The following is a 20,791-nucleotide window of genomic DNA, read 5'->3' as shown; positions in this document are numbered from 1 at the left end:
AAAACATAAAGATTGACTTCTGGTATCTGTGATCCATAAAGATTCTTTTTGGCAGGAAGTTGGTTAGCTATTGCCTTCTTCCATGTCTAGTCACAGCCTGGGGATTTCCTGGTAGCATCTCCTCCAAATACCAACATGGTTAGCTTAAAAAAAAAAAATCAGCAACAGCTCCCTAGGTGCTGTCACCTGAACTAGGCATGGTACTATTAATACTGTCTAGAACCATATTGACTTTTTTTTGCCAACATAATACATTGCTGGCTCATGTTTACCTTATGATTTATGATCATTTTAAAAACTTTTGATATGCACCATTGCCGAACCAGGTGTCAGACTTTTCTCCTACAGCCTAGACTGGAAACAGTCTTTCCAAGGAACAAGAATCTAAGAGATCTGATTATATGCTATGATTAGCTTACTATTACTCTGATCTGAAGCAGACTTTATACGATGGTAGATTTTCCACGATGCATTGTATACAAACAATAATAGATTTATGGAAGCCCAGAAATGGAACAGGATAGGTTCAGGCCCTACTCTCTGTCCTAGAGAAAATGAAACTCTATACCAACTTACTTGTGCTGTGTCTCATAATCCAGGCTTTAGCCCAATTAGATAAAAACTATTCTGAATCCATCTGATAGCATTACTGTCAGCCTATTTGCCAACTGAAACTTCATGGGGAATATTGTCAAATGTTTTGCTGAAATCAGGTAAAAATGAGATCCAAAGCATTACCACAATTCTGTTAAACCATCACCAGCCACAAAAAGAAAGATTAGACCATCAGGATCTAATACTGGCTTCATAATAAATCAATATTGGCTTTAACTAATCATAACACTGTTAATAAAGTACTTAAAAATGAATTCTTTAGTACCTTCAGTATCTTCTCAAGGTAATGAAATCCAATGGATAGGCCTTAGTTTCTTTCTTCTTTTCTTTGATAGATAGGCAGAGATGATGATGATGATGATGATGATGATTTATTTAAATTTATTAGCCACCTATAGACATGAACTCATATAATGAAACTTAAACTAAAATCCTGATTGTCCAGCAGTCACACAGTTTTAGTTAGGTTATACAGTTCTTCTTTTGGATAGATGCTTAGTGATGCATTGAAAGCTTCCCTCCAAATGGGGGCTGCTGCAGTGATCACTGGCTCGAAGATGGCAGGTATGACTAAGCAGTCCAGACCCTGCCCCTTTTTAATGTGTGTTGCATGCAGGTAAAAAGGGCTGGGGCTTTGATTGCCCAGTCGCGCCTGCCATTCTGAAGCCAGTGACCATCACAGCAACTATCCCTGCCTCCAAATGTTTTTCTCTGGAAATCGAATTTTCCTTTCTCCTACTCTGCCTCACTCTTTTGCCGTTCATTTTTAAACATATACCTGAGCTTGCCAAAAATCAGTTTTTCTGAAGACTAAAATCACATGACTTACTATAACTATTTTTTGCTTTCCATACTCTTTATTCATTTATTTAAAAGGCCAGCCAATTTTGTGACAACCACCATTACATGCTCACTTTCCTGTACCGTATTCCCTCCCTCCCTTTCTTCCTTTTGTATTTCTTTACATATGCGCCTCACGACATTTCTGAAAGTTTACTAAAACAGCTTAGATTATGGTTCAAGAAATTATTCTTGTGCTTTGGGGTTACATTCATTCTCATATGCAAATGCAAGAAGGGGGTAATGTTCAGTGATAAAGTCTGTAACCTCTCCATTCACCTAGCATAGTCGGCTGCCTATGTCTTCCATCTGGTTTCTTACAGCAGTGGTGTGCTAGGTGGTGGTGTGTCAGTGTGAGTATGAATGATTGAATTGAATCAGGATTGATCATCATTTGAAACTAAACACTGCTTGTTCCAAATTTAACTCACTTATCTGCCTACCCAGCCAGGCAGCCATTTAGCTATCTAGTCATCTACTGTATCTACCTATCTATCATGTATCTCACAGCCACAGATGTCAACTGTTGTAGGAAAGAATAAGAACAGAGAAATAGACAGTTTAGAACTGGGTTACACAGAATCTGTTCTCTCATCCCTTTAAATTTGCTTCTAAAATGAGGAATGTTTCTCCAGAATGTTGGGCTGGGTAGGTTATGGAATGTAATCTGCCCAGCCAACTATTCTGTACAATGGGAGGTTTTTATCCAAGCCATGTGAAATTTAGTTGGACTCAGGCCCCGGGTCAGTTTGAGCAACGGAATGCCTAAACATGCCATCTCATTGATGGAAAATAGGTTGTAGGGAATGGGACAAGTTTTAACCTAGGTTCTTTTCAAGTATTTGGACATAAGGAAGGGGGAAATAGGAACTGTTTATTTGATTTGTGTTTTGTCAGTTTATGGAATTTGTTCTTCCTGAACCTAATGAACACAATTATTATTTGATAGGCAGGCTTTTTGGTAGTTTCCTGAACCCCCAAAATGTGAATAAGTAAACAGGAAAATTTCCAAAATGGAATGCAAAAAGGGCTACATTGGGGAAAAGTGAAAATTATAGTAGAAAATAATAGTAGAAAATTATATTTATAAAAGTATAAAATTATAGAATTTTAAAAAGGACATGTTTCACAGAATGCACAAGACAAGCCATGTGGATTTCCCTTTTTGTTTTAAACAAAATAGGTTAGATGAGATAAAGCAACATTTACAACTTGACATTCATCCATCGATCCAGAGCCTGCCATGTCCCACTGATAATGATATGAATACCATATATAGTCCCCTGGCTGAAACATGATTAGCTGCTCTCTGTGTGCAAGAGGTTATTTTCACAAGGATAGGATCCATGATTAACAAGATTCCTGTCCTTTCATTGGACATCCTATATATGCAGAAGAGAAATAGAAACCTTCAGACCACCTGCAGCTGTAATGTGTATAAGCAAAGCACTCAGAGGATTTTAGAGATTACTTCCAAATTGTAATTTTGAATGGAACAGTAGAGGAAATGAGTAAAAACATTAGGAGGAATCATGTTGGCTCCATTTCATCAAGATTACATTTAAGCTATTTTTTTTCCTGGTCATCACCAATCTTTTTGCTCAGTCAACAGCCACATTCCTGGAGGGTAGCCTCTGGCACGTCATTCTAAATATGAGTGCAGCTCTTAGCTAAAGTCTTGGTGAACTGATGATTTAGAAAAATACCTCTTTGGGCTGAACTGAGCATGATCAGCCAGCACATGGGCACGGATGGCACTTGGCTAAGAGAACTGGCATCATTCAAGCATTCGGTGCTCACAGGTACCAAAAGACAGCTTGAGAGAATTCAGACAGTCAGTCACTGTACAGCATATGGCATTATTGTTGTTGTTGTTTTTACACCAGAAAATCTCATATGTGAGATTTGGCCAGCCCAGAGACAACTCTTTCCATGAGACAGTTAAAACTACAAAGCTGGAACACCTGCTTGCGTTCTGTTGCGTTGTGCTTTCTCCGTCAAAGAATATTTCTCATTCTCATTGGTGGGCTTCCCTACTGCTGAGCCACTCCCTGGTGTTGGGTGCCTGTTGAGCGATGTGGAGGTGTCATTTTTTAATGTACCTATAGTAACTGGCCTGAAACAGAATGAACAATCCAGCATCCCATGCATGAGGTCAGAACAAAAGGAAGGCATCTGATATGACCTAAATACAAAGTGGAAAACAAAACCATCTTAATTTCCTCTTGTCAAGTTGTGACTGCTGCTTCTATTTCTTATTTGTTTGGACTCAAAACTTAGTTTTCAGGGTATAAATGGTCAAATGGCTTCTGTTCATCTGCCATTTGTTTCTTGCAATAGGGGATGTCTTAAATCACGGTCTTTTATCTGCAAAAGTAACTTCTTTATTGTTGCTTCGTTGATGATAAAGTATAGGGTTTCAGTTTGGGCATGTATCATACGTGTGTGAGGAATGGTCAAATATAACCTTGACTTCCTTGATTCTGTGAGGATGTCTCTTGGGAAAAGTCCTTGTTTCACAGAAGATCTGCTCTTCATTGACAAAAAGAGAAGCTGCCTGACAAATTTCCCCTCTCCCTCTTCTCCTTTTTTCCAAGAAGTCGACTCACAGCTGTGACATATGTTTGGTAAGCTTGATGATATTAAGCTTGATGATATTTCTTCTGGGGAACAGCTTAGCTGCTTTGCTTGTGGCAGAACTAATTCTTGCTCCAATAAGAATTGGAGGCACATCACAGCTGGGGATTATCCAACAGCCATGTTGACAAAACAGATGGGACTTTTCTACCAACTGGAGAGGATATCACTGCCTTTGTACAACAAATAGAGAATATGGAATGAAACCATCATTTAGAGAGCGTGAGAGACTGTTTTATTTAGCCATTCAGAAGTCTAGTATAAATTCTATTGCTCTATAAGAGTGCATTGTACTTTGAAATGGATAACAACATTTGCCTATACTTTATCCCTACAGTGAATCACCAGCTCTGTTCAATTTACAAATGGCAGTATGTGCATTAATTGTAGGCAATATATTTCAGACAGACCTCTGTGGTGGAAGGGGTGTGTTGTTTGAAATCTCACATAAAACAACATATTATTTTACATATTAACATAAGCAACATGACTTTCTTTTGACAAGGGCTCGGATTTCAATAAATTTTGTTGGCTTTAAATAGTTTAGCTTTTTAATGACTATTTAAAGATGTTCTTTCTACTTAGAGCATCTAGGGAGGCAGATTCCATCCCTGCCAATTAAAAAGCAGCAGCAGTGATTAATGAGAAAAAGTTTATGAAGGATAAATATTGTGGAAGTAAAGAGAGGCATCTGACAACTGCCTGATGTTCTGCTATCATGATTTCTAATTATTCTCTCAGTTTTAATTATTTGTCAACTTCATCTTTTTGGACTATTTGCTAAAGTCTCCTGTTACTTTGCACCCTATAGCTCTACAGATCAACCTTTGCTGTGACCCAATACACTATGAAACAGAATATTTGGTAGTTAGCAAGAATAATCATTTATCTTAGCAAAATGTCAAGATATCCTCCATTAGTCAGTAATAATGATTGGCATTGTAATTTTCTTGGCAATAAAGCTAATTAACGTAGTTCACTCCAATCCAAAACTTGCTCATGCTTGTTTAGAGGGAGTCATTTAAAATCCTCATGCACCAGAAACATAATTCAGGACCTGAGAGAGAGTAAGAACATGAGGCAAAATGAGTGAGAAAGTCTCAGTGAAAGCAGCTTACATGCAGTTAAATGAAAGTTCACTGATCTTTGGTTTCACAGTAGGCCTATTTGTTTCATGAGAGCCAGTCTGGTGTAGTGGTTAAAGTACCAGGCTAGAAATTGGGAGGCCATGAGTTCTAGTCCCACCTTAGGCACAAAGCCAGCTGGGTGACCCTGGGCCAGTCACTATCTCTCAGCCATAGGAAGGAGGCAGTGGCAAACCACTTCTGAAAAACCTTGCCAAGAAAACTGCAGGGACTTGTCCAGGCAGTCTCTGAGAATTGTACACAATTGAATGGATTTTAAAAAAAAAACCAATTGTTTCATAGGAAGGAATCATCCCAAGGCAGTCCCCATTAAAGTACAAAAAGCTGAAATCCACACACACACACACACACACACACACGATTTGAATAAAACTTAAGTAGTCAATAAAAGTTGAGGAAAAAACATACTTGAAATTTTGGAAGAAAATTGGACAGGAATGCCATATTGTTGGTTTGAAAATGTGGCTAATGGGCACTTGGAGGAGAAGATAAGTAACCCAGTTACTTTGTGCTCTAGCTGAGAAGACTATGTGCAAGTCTATTGTACTCACACTGGCTGTACTGCCCGAATTGAAGAAACCAGTAAGCACATGGAGTATACTAACAATGGAATATCCTGCCTCACCCAGCACCACATTGTACCTGTTTTCATATCTTTATTTTTTAATATTTTAGCATTTATTAATAAATTTAAATTTATTAATAAATATAAATTTTAAATTAATTTTTAAATCAATATAAAATTTTAAATTAATAAATATAAATTTTAAAATCAATAATATAGATTTATTAATAAATTTAAGCATTTATTAATAAATAATATTATTTATTAATATTTTTGTTGGAGGAAAATTCTGAGAGTGCCTTGGACTGCAAGAAGATCAACCAGTCCATCCTCCAGGAAATAAAGCCAGATACTCACTTGAGGGAATGATATTAAAGGCAAAACTGAAATACTTTGGCCACATCATGAGAAGACAGGACACCCTGGAGAAGATGCTGATGCTAGGGAGAGTGGAGGGCAAAAGGAAGAGGGGCCGACCAAGGGCAAGGTGGATGAATGATATTCTAGAGGTGACGGAGTCGTCCCTGGGGGAGCTGGGGGTGTTGACGACCGACAGGAAGCTCTGGCGTGGGCTGGTCCATGAAGTCGCAAAGAGTCGGAAGTGACTAAACAAATAAACAACAAACAGCATTTATTTTATCTTATTCTTATCTATTTTTGACAAGTGTCCTCACTAAATAATGCCCATCACATTTTCTGATAATGTAGCCATATCAGTCAATGGGAATTCTCAGTTCATTCTGCTTCATCGTTGCCAATTCATGAAGGTTGCTCAACTGTCTTTTTGGGGGAAAATATCTTGAACATTCCATTCCTATTCACTCTCCTTCAAAGGTTATATCCCATTTTCATGATCCGTTGCCTTCTCAATGTGTATAACTTCAAAGGCTTTGCTTGCTTTGAATGATTGTAACTGTAGCTCACTATAGCTGGAGGCCATTAGATTGGGGGAAATTATGTATTTTGAGAAACATAAATGAGGAACCTGAAGCTTCCCAAATATAGGTAAACAAAAGATCCAAGCAACTATCACTGTTGGCCATGCTAGTTCAGACTGCAATATCTGGAAGGCCATGGGCTTCCCACCCACAACTTAAAAAGAACCCAAATGAATGTTCAAGAGAATGGGAAATTCTTATTTTATTTTCCTGTATGGAAAAAAATTCTAAATGCACAAGTGAAAAAGAGCAACGTTTTAGCTTTGTTTGCTCCTGGATTTACCATCCTATTAGAAGAATAAAATAACATATATATAACCTATGAATCCTATTTGTCTACTTTCTGCAAGCTCTTTTATCCATCTAAAATTGAATTCTCCAGGGATATGGCTCTTTTTCAAACTGGATGGGAATGGGATCCTGCTAAGGCTTCCTTCTCTTAAGTTCCCAAACTGAACTACTATAAGTAATTCTCTCCTGTAGGGACAATACAGCATTTCAGGCATATAGAATTCCCAGTTTATGCCACACATTATGTTCAAATAACTAATGATTAACACATTTTTTTTCTGATGACCCAAATGTCCACTGCACTGTGTGTTCTGCCAAGTGTCCAGGCAGTGATCAGGTGCGCAGACAATTGGTTCTTTTAGATCCAGAGACAATAAGCACACCAATGAATAAAGAGATGTTAAGCTTTATTGTTAATTTAAGCAAACAGATTTAAACAGAAACATAGTTTAGGCAGATTAAACAGAAGCACAAAAAGCATAGTATAAAGAAAGAAAAACCATAACATGCCTAGCAGGTTGATACCCAATCTCCCCTAGGCTGTCAGGAGCCCCTTAATAAAGGCAGCAGAGAGACTCCAGGGCAGCTCAATTTCCACAGCACCCAACGTGCAGGTCTGTGCACAGGCTCCCAACCTCCAGAGGCAATCCTCAGGTTTTTATCAAAGTCTGGCCCTCAAACCTCGTGAACCTGTTTCCACGGTACAGAGGCTGCAGGATCCGACTGTGACTGGTTAGTTCCCAGGGTCTGGACACCTGTTTATGACATAATCCAAGACTTTGAGAAGTTATGTATACAGATAAGATAGTGCTAACATAAACAATCTTGGGATTTTCTCTTCTCTCCCTTTTCAAGCAAGAGTGAAAAACAACAACTTGCCATAACTCAAAATAAACTCTAAGCTTCTTTGTGTGTAGGAGGAAGTCAAAATATGTCACTTAAACACCTCAAAATACAATGGTCTTCCACATTGTCATGACACTGTGTTAAAGGAAGCAATACATATTTCGTTCTATTTTTATTGCTAAATTTCTAATATACTTTTCACTGATAAACTATTTCTAAATGCTTCTTTGTATCACATAAAATAGATGTCTTGCTTATTCGAAATGTAATCCTGAATATTTCATTTGCATAAACTTCTTTATCTGTTAAAGAATATTCAGCAATCAACTTACTCTGCAGACAGTTTTAAAGATTAAATTCAAAGAGATCAAGAACTAGAGCATAATCAAGAAGACAAATAGTGCTCTGCTTTGTATGCAGATGCACCAGCAAAGGTGAAAACTTGGCAGTCACCCACAAAAGAAGATGCAGTCCAGGCTTTTTCATACAATTTTATACAAGGCTGATTTGATCCAGTCTTTCGAAGCTCTTTCTCTGATGGCAAACTGCAAAACTGTGGTATTTTTTCTGATTTCACCTTCCACCTTAAACCATCATTTAACCAATGAAGAAAAGAAAAGAAAAAAAAAACCATTGGATGGATTGAAAATGTTTTCACTTTTTCAGAAAGGAAAATGTCTAAGGTTGGTTTACGTTACTGTGGCAGAACTGGAAATTGGTTCCCTTGAAAAATATCTTTAAAAAATCCAGGGCTGTGGAGGCAGGGAAGCTTCTGAACAGCACAGATATCAAAGGTGGTTGAAAAGAAGAACTGGGGAAAGAAACTTCATTTTTGCAGCACTTGAATCCAAGCTTGTGTCTCATCTTGTCAGCTTGACCTTAAGATAATCTTGGATTCAACTCATATTTCCCCTTTCCTGTGCACACGGTATCATACATACAATCCCCAGGGCATGCACTTTTCATCTTCCAGTCTAACGTTTATGTTCCTTCGATTGCAATCCAAGTGCACCACTTGTTTAAGGGTAATTCTGAAGAAAATTCATCAGTTGATAGCAATATCCAACAATATACATAATATTTAATTTCATCAGAAACAAATTTTAACTATTGTTGATGACATGCATTATCTGCTATTGTCATTGTTTATGCATTTACTATATATAAGATCCTTGTACTTTGGGAGGATCTCAATATGTATATACAGTTGGTACATTTGGTACTCAATACATATATATGGGTTGGTACTGTTCCTTGCATTCACATGTCTTCCATGACACAATCTTACAGTTTAAGAAGCATTATTAAGACTGGCTAGGGAGGACAGCTACTGAGTACATAGCAAAATAATAATATTCTGTTCTAATATTGAATTATGGAATTTGTTTGACCATTGCCAACAATTTTGGGGCTAGCTGTGAAGAAAAGCCAAGATCCACATGTTATAAGCAACTCCAAGATATGTAGAAATACAAAACTTTTAAAAAGGATCCCCCTAAGGCATGAGATCCTCCGAAATGGACATCTGAGCTTTGCATTTATCTCAGTAGTTTATTCTGTTCCTTGAATGATAGAATGCTTTTAATGTAAGAGTTGAATAAATTCAGTTTAATGGATAGGGCCACTATCTGCTGATTTTCTTGAATACACATGAAAGAAAGGAAACTTGCTTACCCAATGCATCCACCACCACCAATTTGCATGAGTGAGTATAGGCAACTACAGAGTTGTCTGGGCTTATTATCAGCAGCTGATGACCAAAAGGTACAGTAGATAGGGGCATACAACCTAAGGCTTCAAGGCTGACGTGTGGATCCTGAAACCTTGATTGCAATCCCCAATCCCTTTCAAAAGTTGCCACCAGACTATATTTTTCAATGCAACAGAAGGAATGGGTATTAAAGACACAGGTAGTAATCACATTGATTGTGTTTAATCCATTTTATTTTGATTAAATTTAAATGTAAATTTACTCTTCATCTTGTCCTTGCCTTCTTGGTTAGTCTATCCCTGCCTCCTTTTCAATATGAAGCTCCCAGCACACCATTCAAAGATTAAATGTGGCCATTGTTAGGCCAGATTCTACACCTCAGTTTAGTGGTTCAGGAATAGATCCTTAAAAAGAGCAATGAGAAGAGTGAAGGGCAAAGAAATGGAAAGAGGTGGAGGAGAGAGAGAGAGAGAGAGAGAGAGAGAGAGAGAGAAACACTAAACAGCAAAAAGGTAAGCCAGAGCAAGGACTGAAAGAGAAGAAAGTAATGAGTAATAAGGAAGCCTATGGTATTGTAGAAGACAAACCTCAATAGAGAGCAGAAACAGAAGCTGACAGTGGATGGGAAAAAAATATTGCTCCATAGATAAGGGAAGAGATATGCTAAATCATGCAAACCAAAACAATATAAACCAAAACAAGACAAATGTGTATAAATTAATAAGATTTTGGGGGGGGGGGGGAGTTGCTGAGCTGAATCTTTCCATGCCCAAGTTTTTTTCAAAATGCCTAGTTCCTAGTCTCATCTTCTATAATCACAATAAAAATAATAAAAATGAGGATGATACTTACCAACTTGAGGTATTTTGGGAAACTGAAACATCCGTGGATTAAGATACTGCATTATAGAGATTTCATCAAGGCTTACATCTAGCAGTCATTACAGAATTTATAATTGATCACAGATGGAACATTTTGACAATGCATAGCATAAATTCAGTATAGTGTAAAATCCATCCGTACCCCTTAATAAGGTTTCCTCTCAATAAATGATTAATTTGTAAAGGCACAATGGATATAAAACAACAAAACAAATATGTAACTAAAATAAATCATTTGCTATGCAGTTGTGCTTTATAAATAATGATTCTCAGGGCAATTTTGAACAGGAAAGATCTATTCCTGTTAATAACTCAGAAGTACTAATATGTAGGGAAGAAGCATAATTCAGATGATTAACTATCTAGGAATCAAGCAATTAATTCACAAATGACAGTTTGATTGCAAGAAGCCATGTAGGGTCAGACCTGATTAGTACTTGGATAAGAGATAACTAGAAAATCCCAGAAGTGTAGACTAATCTAAGTGGAAAAAACATCCTGAAAGAAGGCAGTGGCAAACCACGTTAATATTATTGACCAAAAAAACTACCAAAAACTCCAGTATGGACTTAGCTATGAAGTCACCATGAATGACGCTTGACTCAAGGTGGACTCTACCTCTGCCTACAATAGTTGTTTGTAATGTACCAGATATTTGCCATAGATTAGGAACATGAAAATATGCTTTATCTCAAGAACATTAGTCTACCTAGTTCAGGTACCTATGCTGACTATGAGATTTCTTCAAGATTTTAGACAAGAACCTTTCTCTTTCTACTTAGAGATGCCTGCAATTAATTTGTCTAAGCACTGTTCTTCTTGATACCATGTCTCTTCACTAAAATATAATCTGTCATCTTTGTCAAATTCAGGAGACATCAGAAAATCCACTTACTCTTCATTATAATGCATTTTCTGAAATGTAACTTTAGTTCCATTCATTTTGGTGGACACAAGGTAAGCTGTGTATTTTAAAAAATGATACATTCACTCTATAAAATGTTTATAACATATGTCTGAGGCATCTTAAGAATACCAACACATAAGGGACACCCCTCAGATCAGACATTGGGGCCGGTGCTGGCTGACCATGTCCATAAGCTTTATTGTTGTTGTTGTTGTTGTTTATTCGTTTAGTCGCTTCCGACTCTTCGTGACTTCATGGACCAGCCCACGCCAGAGCTTCCTGTCGGTCGTCAACACCCCCAGCTCCCCCAGGGACGAGTCCGTCACCTCTAGAATATCATCCATCCATCTTGCCCTTGGTCGGCCCCTCTTCCTTTTGCCTTCCACTCTCCCTACCATCAGCATCTTCTCCAGGGTGTCCTGTCTTCTCATTATGTGGCCAAAGTATTTCAGTTTTGCCTTTAATATCATTCCCTCAAGTGAGCAGTCTGGCTTTATTTCCTGGAGGATGGACTGGTTGGATCTTCTTGCAGTCCAAGGCACTCTCAGAATTTTCCTCCAACACCACAGTTCAAAAGCATCAATCTTCCTTCGCTCAGCCTTCCTTATGGTCCAGCTCTCGCAGCCATATGTTACTACAGGGAACACCATTGCTTTAACTATGCGGGCCTTTGTTGTCAGTGTGATGTCTCTGCTCTTAACTATTTTATCGAGATTTGTCATTGCTCTTCTTCCAAGGATTAAGCGTCTTCTGATTTCCTGACTGCAGTCGGCATCTGCAGTAATCTTTGCACCTAGGAATACAAACTCTTTCACTGCTTCTACATTTTCTCCCTCTATTTGCCAGTTATCAATCAAGCTGGTTGCCATAATCTTGGTTTTTTTGAGGTTTAGCTGCAAACCAGCTTTTGCACTTTCTTCTTTCACCTTCATCATAAGGCTCCTCAGTTCCTCTTCACTTTCAGCCATCAAGGTGGTATCATCTGCATATCTGAGATTGTTAATGTTTCTTCCAGAGATTTTAACTCCAGCCTTGGATTCCTCAAGGCCAGCTTGTCGCATGATGTGTTCTGCATACAAGTTGAATAGGTAGGGTGAGAGTATACAGCCCTGCCGTACTCCTTTCCCAATCTTAAACCAGTCTGTTGTTCCGTGGTCTGTTCTTACTGTTGCTACTTGGTCGTTATACAGATTCTTCAGGAGGCATACAAGATGACTTGGTATCCCCATACCACTAAGAACTTGCCACAATTTGTTCTGGTCCACACAGTCAAAGGCTTTAGAATAGTCAATAAAACAGAAATAGATGTTTTTCTGAAACTCCCTGGCTTTTTCCATTATCCAGCGGATATTGGCAATTTGGTCTCTAGTTCCTCTGCCTTTTCTAAACCCAGCTTGTACATCTGGCAATTCTCGCTCCATGAACTGCTGAAGTCTACCTTGCAGGATCTTGAGCATTACCTTACTGGCATGTGAAATGAGTGCCACTGTTCGATAGTTTGAACATTCTTTAGTGTTTCCCTTTTTTGGTATGGGGATATAAGTTGATTTTTTCCAGTCTGATGGCCATTCTTGTGTTTTCCAAATTTGCTGGCATATAGCATGCATTACCTTGACAGCATCATCTTGCAAGATTTTGAACAGTTCAGCTGGGATGCCGTCGTCTCCTGTTGCCTTGTTATTAGCAATGCTTCTTAAGGCCCACTCAACCTCACTCTTCAGGATGTCTGGCTCTAGCTCACCGACCACACCGTCAAAGCTATCCCCGATATTGTTATCCTTCCTATACAGGTTTTCTGTATATTCTTGCCACCTTTTCTTGATCTCTTCTTCTTCTGTTAGGTCCTTGCCATCTTTGTTTTTGATCATACCCATTTTTGCCTGGAATTTACCTCCAATGTTTCTAATTTTCTGGAAGAGGTCTCTTGTCCTTCCTATTCTATTGTCTTCTTCCACTTCCGCGCATTGCTTGTTTAAAAATAATTCCTTATCTCTTCTGGCTAACCTCTGGAATTTTGCATTTAATTGGGCATATCTCCCCCTATCACTGTTGCCTTTTGCTTTCCTTCTTTCTTGGGCTACTTCTAGTGTCTCAGCAGACAGCCATTTTGCCTTCTTGGTTTTCTCTTTCTTTGGGATGTATTTTGTTGCCGCCTCCTGAACAATGCTGCCAACTTCTGTCCAGAGTTCTTCCGGGACCCTATCTACTAAGTCCAGTCCCTTAAATCTATTCTTCACCTCCACTGCATATTCCTTAGGAATATTAGTGAGCTCATATCTAGCTGATCTGTGGGTCTTCCCTAATCTCTTTAGTCTGATCCTAAATTGTGCAAGAAGAAGTTCGTGATCTGAACTACAGTCAGCTCCAGGCCTTGTTTTTACCGACTGTACAGATGTCCGCCACCTTTGGCTGCAAAGGATGTAATCAATCTGATTTCGGTGTTGTCCATCTGGTGAAGTCCATGTATAAAGCCGTCTCTTAGGTTGTTGGAAGAGAGTGTTTGTTATGCAGAGTGAATTGTCTTGGCAAAATTCTATCAGCCTGTGTCCTGCTTCGTTTTGTTCTCCCAGGCCATACTTACCTGTAATTCGAGGTGTCATTTGACTGCCCACCTTAGCATTCCAGTCTCCTGTGATGAAAATAACATCTCTTTTAGGCGTGTTGTCCAGTAGGTGCTGCAGATCCTCATAGAACTGCTCTACTTCAGCTTCTTCAGCATTTGTGGTTGGGGCGTATATTTGGATCACTGTGATGTTAGATGGCTTGCCCTGAATTCGAATTGAGATCATTCTGTCGTTTTTTGGGTTGTATCCAAGCACTGCTTTAGCCACTTTACTATTAATTATGAAGGCTACTCCATTTCTTCTGTGGTCCTCTTGTCCGCAGTAGTAGATCTGGTGGTCATTTGATGTGAAGTGGCCCATTCCAGTCCATTTCAGTTCACTGATGCCCAGAATGTCTATCTTTAATCTTGACATCTCACCAATAACCACATCCAATTTGCCCTGGCTCATAGATCTTACATTCCAGGTTCCGATGGTGTGTTGATCCTTAGAACATCGGATTCGCTGTTCACCACCAGCACCGTCGGCCGCTAGCCGTCCTTCCTGCTTTGAGCTAGCTGCGTCATCACGTCTGGGGCTAGTTGAGCTCATCCTCTGTTCCTCCCCAGTAGCATTTTGACCATCTTCCGACCTGGGGGTCTCATCTTCCGATGGTATACCGACATATCTCTGGTTGTACTGATCCATTTAGTTTTCACGGCAAAAATACTGAGGTGGGTTGCCATTACCTTCCCCAGGGATCGCATTTAGTCTGACCTCTCTGTCATGACCTTCCCGTCTTGGGTGGCCCTTCACGGTTTAGCTCATGGCATCATTGAGGTGCTCAAGCTCCAGCACCACGACAAGGTAACGATCCTTTGCTGAAGATAAGCTTTATACTGTATATCATATTGCCAAAGTGTGATATAATCTTGGAGTAAATTGTAGAAGTTTGGATATGCTTTCTCAGTGGGCCTACACAGTGACTGCCTTCTCTCTTCATTCTCACACACTCTATAAAGCATCTTTTTCCCCTGCTGGTTGGAAATCCCTTCTGAATTATATTAACATGTAAAGGAAAACTAATAGTAATTGCAGAAATGGTGGTGTTTTTCTACGCATATCTGTCACAGCTAGATCCAAGCCAGTGTGCCAGAAGGGCTGTATATTTCTGCTCTCTATAATGCTTTGTACTATACGAGTTATTTCTTCCTCTGATAAAGATTCAAAGACTTCTTTCAACTTGGCTCCCTTTAATCTTTCTGTCACCAAATGCTACAGGGCTTTCAGAATTTCTTTTATATCAGTGGCATCACCTCTACATTTTATTTATGGCCTTAGATGTGTTCAATTGATCAAATGTTATTCCAAGGCAGAATGCAAAGTTTTATAAGATAAATATTGGCTTAGAAATTGATATTATATCTGAGTTAGCAAGAGGGACTTCAGACTTATATGTTGCATGGATTACAATAATAAGAAAGATAATTTAATGTATTATTATTTGGTATAGAAGAACCAACCAGAACCTCATGAATGGATTTGGGGGCTATAAAATCACTATTCTGCAGTACCATGGGACACATTATGCAAGATGGGGAATGGGCAAAGAAATAGATGGTGTAAGAATAGGCAATTTAGTTAGTTGGTTTGTTTATTTATCAAATTTGTCACCATCCATCTCCTCCCACCAGAGTGTGACTTGCAACTCTCAAAGTGATTTCAAAAGCTCTTTGTAAGAAAGCAACTCAGTCCATATAGGGTGAAGTATCCTCAATATATCCACAATACTCAGTTGTACATTTCTTCTCCTGATGATGCTGTGTCTGGAAGCTGTGAAGGTCTGGATGGGGAAGAACAGGTTGTCAAGAATGAGCTGCCGTGGGTTCTGGATCTCCACATCTGGGAACTGAAGTGTTTCCACCTTTGGTACTGGATGGGGTGGCATTGCCCCATTAAGACTTGATGCAGAATCTGGAGGTCCTCCTGGACTCACAGCTCCTGCTCAAAGAGCAGGTGGCAGCTGTGGCCAGAGGGCCATTTGCTTCCAAATAAGCTTCCAGATGCAATTTAAGGTGTTCATTTTCACCTTTAAAGCTCTACATGTCATAGGATTGGATTACTGGTGGGAAGTAAGACTTCTGCCCAGCCCACATGCTCCCATAGGGAAAGCAAGCTCCAGGTTCCCTCTTTTAAATATTGCTATCTTATGGGATCAAGGAAGCATGCCTTTTCAATGGTTGCCCCTGTTCTCTAGAATAATCTTCCCCTGGTTTTATGATGGGCCACAACTCTACTTGCCTTTAGAAAAACTATTAAGACCTGGCAAACTTTGGACGCATTTCCCCCCCCCCCCATTTGTTATTTGTTTTTGTGGTACACCACCAAGAATCACATTGTTTGAGTTGGGCAGCCCTATAAATCCAATCAATCAATCTCTGGCAAGGAGGTAGAAACCAAACCAAAAACACCAAACCCACAAGGAAATAAAACTTTATGCCAGATATTGACCTCTCCATTACTGATTCTGGCTCTACCCATCAGTGGCACCCCTAACAGATTATTGATTCTGGCTCATACCCATCAGTGGCATCAGTGGCACCCCTAAAAGATTATTTCAGTGGGAACATGGAAAAGGAGAAGGAGAGGAAGAAAGTTTGAACCCCTTCCCATTCAAATAGAAGATGATGAGGAAGAGGAGAAAGAGGAGGAAGTTTGATTGATTGCCTTCCCATTATAATGTATCCTGGGAAAACAATAAAATTCATATTTATGAATTACCAGCTGCAGTGCATATACTGTAGCATCAGAATTATACTTAAACTCTGTGGAACGTTTATGGTTATCACTCTGTCTGTCTGTCAGTCTGTCTGTCTGATCCTTCCATATTTTACAGGGTGGCTTATAATGGAACATTATGTATTTTTGGATTTTATGGAGTTCAGGAAATGTTGTTGATATGAGCCAGCAGTATTTAAGCAGAGTCCAAACCAAACATTGAACTGAAATTGTGCATGATTAAAGGCAAAGCATTCAAGCCTCACACTACCCTTCCTAACCCCATATGATGCCATAGTAGGATCTATGAAACAGGCAATATAAATAATTACAGGAGTGACAATATTGTACATTTCTACCTAATGCAAGCTCTTTGTACTGGAGTGAGGTTTCTAGTTACTAGCATGCTACATGTAGGAGAGTTAAAGTCTTAATCATCATAATTTGATCTATAAAAAACCCACAATGCTATAATTGCTTAATCAGTCATTCTTATACTGGCTGCATGATGCAGTAAATTGAATGTGTCATACTCCTTGCATGCATGGTGATTACAACTATGTATATATTTGCCTCCACACCAATTGCTAATAATATCTCTGATGCTAGATCCTTTGGCCTTCTGACATAATGGTGCTCTGAAATAATTAGAGATGAGGCCAGCAATGCATAATAGGCACCTCAAATCTGGTTTTAAACACTGCTTCTCTCAGCAAGGCTACAGTTAGGCTTCTTGTATGGCAAAAGCAAACTTAAACTATGCATAATTTAAGTGATACTTAAAAACAGTTGTGTTGGTGCTGAATTGGAAAATTTAGGGGAGCTGTCAGTCAAACAATCATTTGCTATTCACTTTCTGGGTTTCCACAAGCTGTCTTGTAGCTTGAGGTATCTGTTCTGCTTGTGTAAGAACAGACACGTAAGGCTGACTCAAGGGTTTTTACTGCCCAAGGCAATCTATGAATATAGATTGTGGATCTCTGTAGCCACTTTTGCCATATGCTAAGAGAATGCATTGCCCCCAGTAAATGCCTCATCGTCTCTGTGGGTTTTGTTGCTGATTCCAGCCCTGGAAACTCAACTGCCACAGAAAACAGGCAATGTTTGATTGAAACCCTGACGTGCAGGAGAGTCACTTTATAATTGTGTTGCCTTATTATAATCTTACTATATTAATTAACACTGCTGTATTTGCTACTCTGGGAGAAAAGAGTTCAAAAGAGGGCCAAATGGACCCCAGTTAATTAATGAATCACTTCACTGATTAATAAAGATGGTTTATTTGTTCCTACAGCAATAATCCTGATGCAAGTGAGCACAGGAAACGAATAAGCAGGGAGGCCTCATCATACGTTGCACAAAATGCTTTGTTCACTGCATGAAGCCATAAGCCATAAAGTGGATTGTTTGGTTTGGGCTTAGCATATTCTCTGAATTCAGCCAATGGAGATTTGTTCAACAAACCATAGTTGAACAAGTCACAATGTTATACACATTGCATTAAGTATACAGTGTTTGTATGCTAGGTCTAAGAGTTGTCTGTGTTGAGCAGTGCTTCTCTGAAAAAAAAGAATCCACTTTTTAAAGCCCCTGGCAGCAGTACTTTTGGCAAGTCCTGTGTGTCCTAAACACTTTTTCAAATCTGCACCCGAGGTTGGATGACCCTTTGGAACTGTATGGAGCTGGCATAGGAATTTCCAAGGGGGAAGAATCTCCAGAAAACTCTTCCTTCTCTAGTTCACTGGTGGAAGCCTCAAAGACATGATCAAAGACCATGCTATTGCTAAGGCCACCCCAGTTAGATACAGCCCTTTCCTTTGGCAAAGGAGAACAACAATATTTATTTATTCATTTGTTTGACATATTTGTATGCCACCACAATAGAAAATTACTCTCAGAGCCTTACATAAAATATGTGATGTAAAACAAACCCAATGGAAACGTACGAATACAACAAAACTACAAAACATTGAATGAATGAATGAATGAATGAATGAATGAATGAATGGATGGATGGATGGATGGATGGATGGATGGCAAGCACAACTCAGATCAGGGGAAGGTTCTTCAAAACATCTCAGTCTCAGGAGCTTGTGGAAAACCAGCAAAGACAGAGTCAGCCTGATCTCCACAGTGAGGGCCTATTCCACAATGTCAGCACTGCAACAGAAAAGCAGTGCCTCTATGCCTTAGCCGCCCAAGCCGCTTAAAAGTGTGGGATTTGGAGCAGTTTTTCCCTGATAGATCTAACAGGTTGGGTCAAAGTTGGCTGTAGAAGGTGGCCCTGAAGGTAACCTGGTGCCAAGCCTTGAAGGGCTTTATGGGTCAAAAGCAGCACCTCAAATTGGATGCAGAAACCAATTGGCAAGGTCTACAGAATGCAGGGTCTACAGAATGGTGCCATATGCTCCCAACATCAGGAACCCAAAAGTATGTGGGCTTCTGCAGCTTGAACCAACTGAAGTTTCTGAATATTCTGTAAGGGCAGGTCCAAGGAGAGTGCATTACAATAGTCCAATCCAATTGGGTAGTGATAAGGGTATGAATTACTGTTTCTAAGTCTTCCTGCCCCCAAGTCAGGCCACGACAGGTATACCAACTGAAGCTGGGCATAGGCCTGTCTGGCCATGGCTTCCACCTGTTGATCCAGCAAGAGCAGTGAGTCCAGCAGGACCCCTAAGTCGTGAACCTGCTCCTTGATGGTTAGTGCTTGCTCTTCAAGTAGTAACTCTGGTGACGACAGAGGACCCTGGTGTATCAGCAGCAATTCTGACTTGCCAAGGTTTAACTTCAGTCTGTTCTCTCCCATCTAGACCCTGACAGATTCTAGGCACCCAGAAAGGGAGTCAACAGCATCTCCCTATGGCCCAGAGTGGTGATGTACAATTGGGTATCATCAACCTATTGATGATACCACACCCCAGTACCTTCATATAGATTTTAAAAAATAGGGGAGACAAGACCTAGCCCTGTGGTACCCACAAGTCAGGGGCCACCAAACTGACCTTTCTTCCCCCACCAATACAAATTAAAACCACCTGCTAAGGAAGGAGGAACCATTGTAAGACAACCCCCCACCCTTATAGATGGTCCAAAAGAATACCATAATTAATGATATCAAAAGCTGCTGAGAGGACTAGCAAGTTCAGGAGGGGCACATTTCCCTCATCCAGCTCTGGCAGAGGTCATCCAGGAGAAAATGTCATCTCCTCCCCAAAACTGGTCCTGACTGAAAAGGATTCAGAAAATCTGCTTCCTCTAGCATACTGTGAAGTTGATCCATCACTACTGTCTCAACAACCTTCCTCCAAAAGGGAAGGTTGGAAACTGTTCAGTTGTCATCAAACACCACTAGGTCCAAGGATGTCTCCTCTAGAAGAAGGTGTATTGCAGCCTCTTTCAGGGCTGCTGGCAGCTACCCTTCCTGTAATGAGGCATTGACAATTCCCTGGACCCACATGGTAACCATATCACCCCTTCTTCCCTTACAAGTCAGTAGGGGCAGGGATCCAACCAGCACATGGTAGAGGACAACTGAGACAGCACCCTATCCACTTCCTCAGAGGTAACAGACCAGAAGGAGTCCCAGATCAAAAGGCAAGACAATGCCCCAGTTATCACTAAAGACTGTCCCCAAGGAGTCATATTTGTTGCAACATGAAAGCAAGGTGATGGATCAAGAGCTGGAATCTCACCACTCCAATAAACCCAACCCAATTTGCATGTAAATTCATTCAGGGTTAACAACAAAGCTCTCCCCAAATTTAGGAATTAGTAGATTTCAGTGTCAGTTGTTCAGTGGTCATAATTTCCACTTGAACACTAGCCATTTTGTATCTTTCTTTGGTGTGACATTTCGAATGGAAATGATACATCCCTACTCCCTGGATGTGGGACTGCAATATTTGGAAGTCTAAGTATTTTTATTTCTTTTACAAGTGCTAATTTATGCAGAAATTGTACTAGCAAATGAATTATCAGTAAGTCTTAAAACAGTTCTTAAGCAAGGTTAAAGATAGGATGATATTTTATAATAATTATCCCCATTCTTAAGAAAGGTCCATAGTTACACACGATACAGCTTACCATTTCCT

This window comes from Candoia aspera, chromosome 1 (assembly GCF_035149785.1).
Source record: "Candoia aspera isolate rCanAsp1 chromosome 1, rCanAsp1.hap2, whole genome shotgun sequence".
NCBI lineage: Eukaryota > Metazoa > Chordata > Lepidosauria > Squamata > Boidae > Candoia > Candoia aspera.
Note: the sequence above shows the minus strand (reverse complement) of the source record.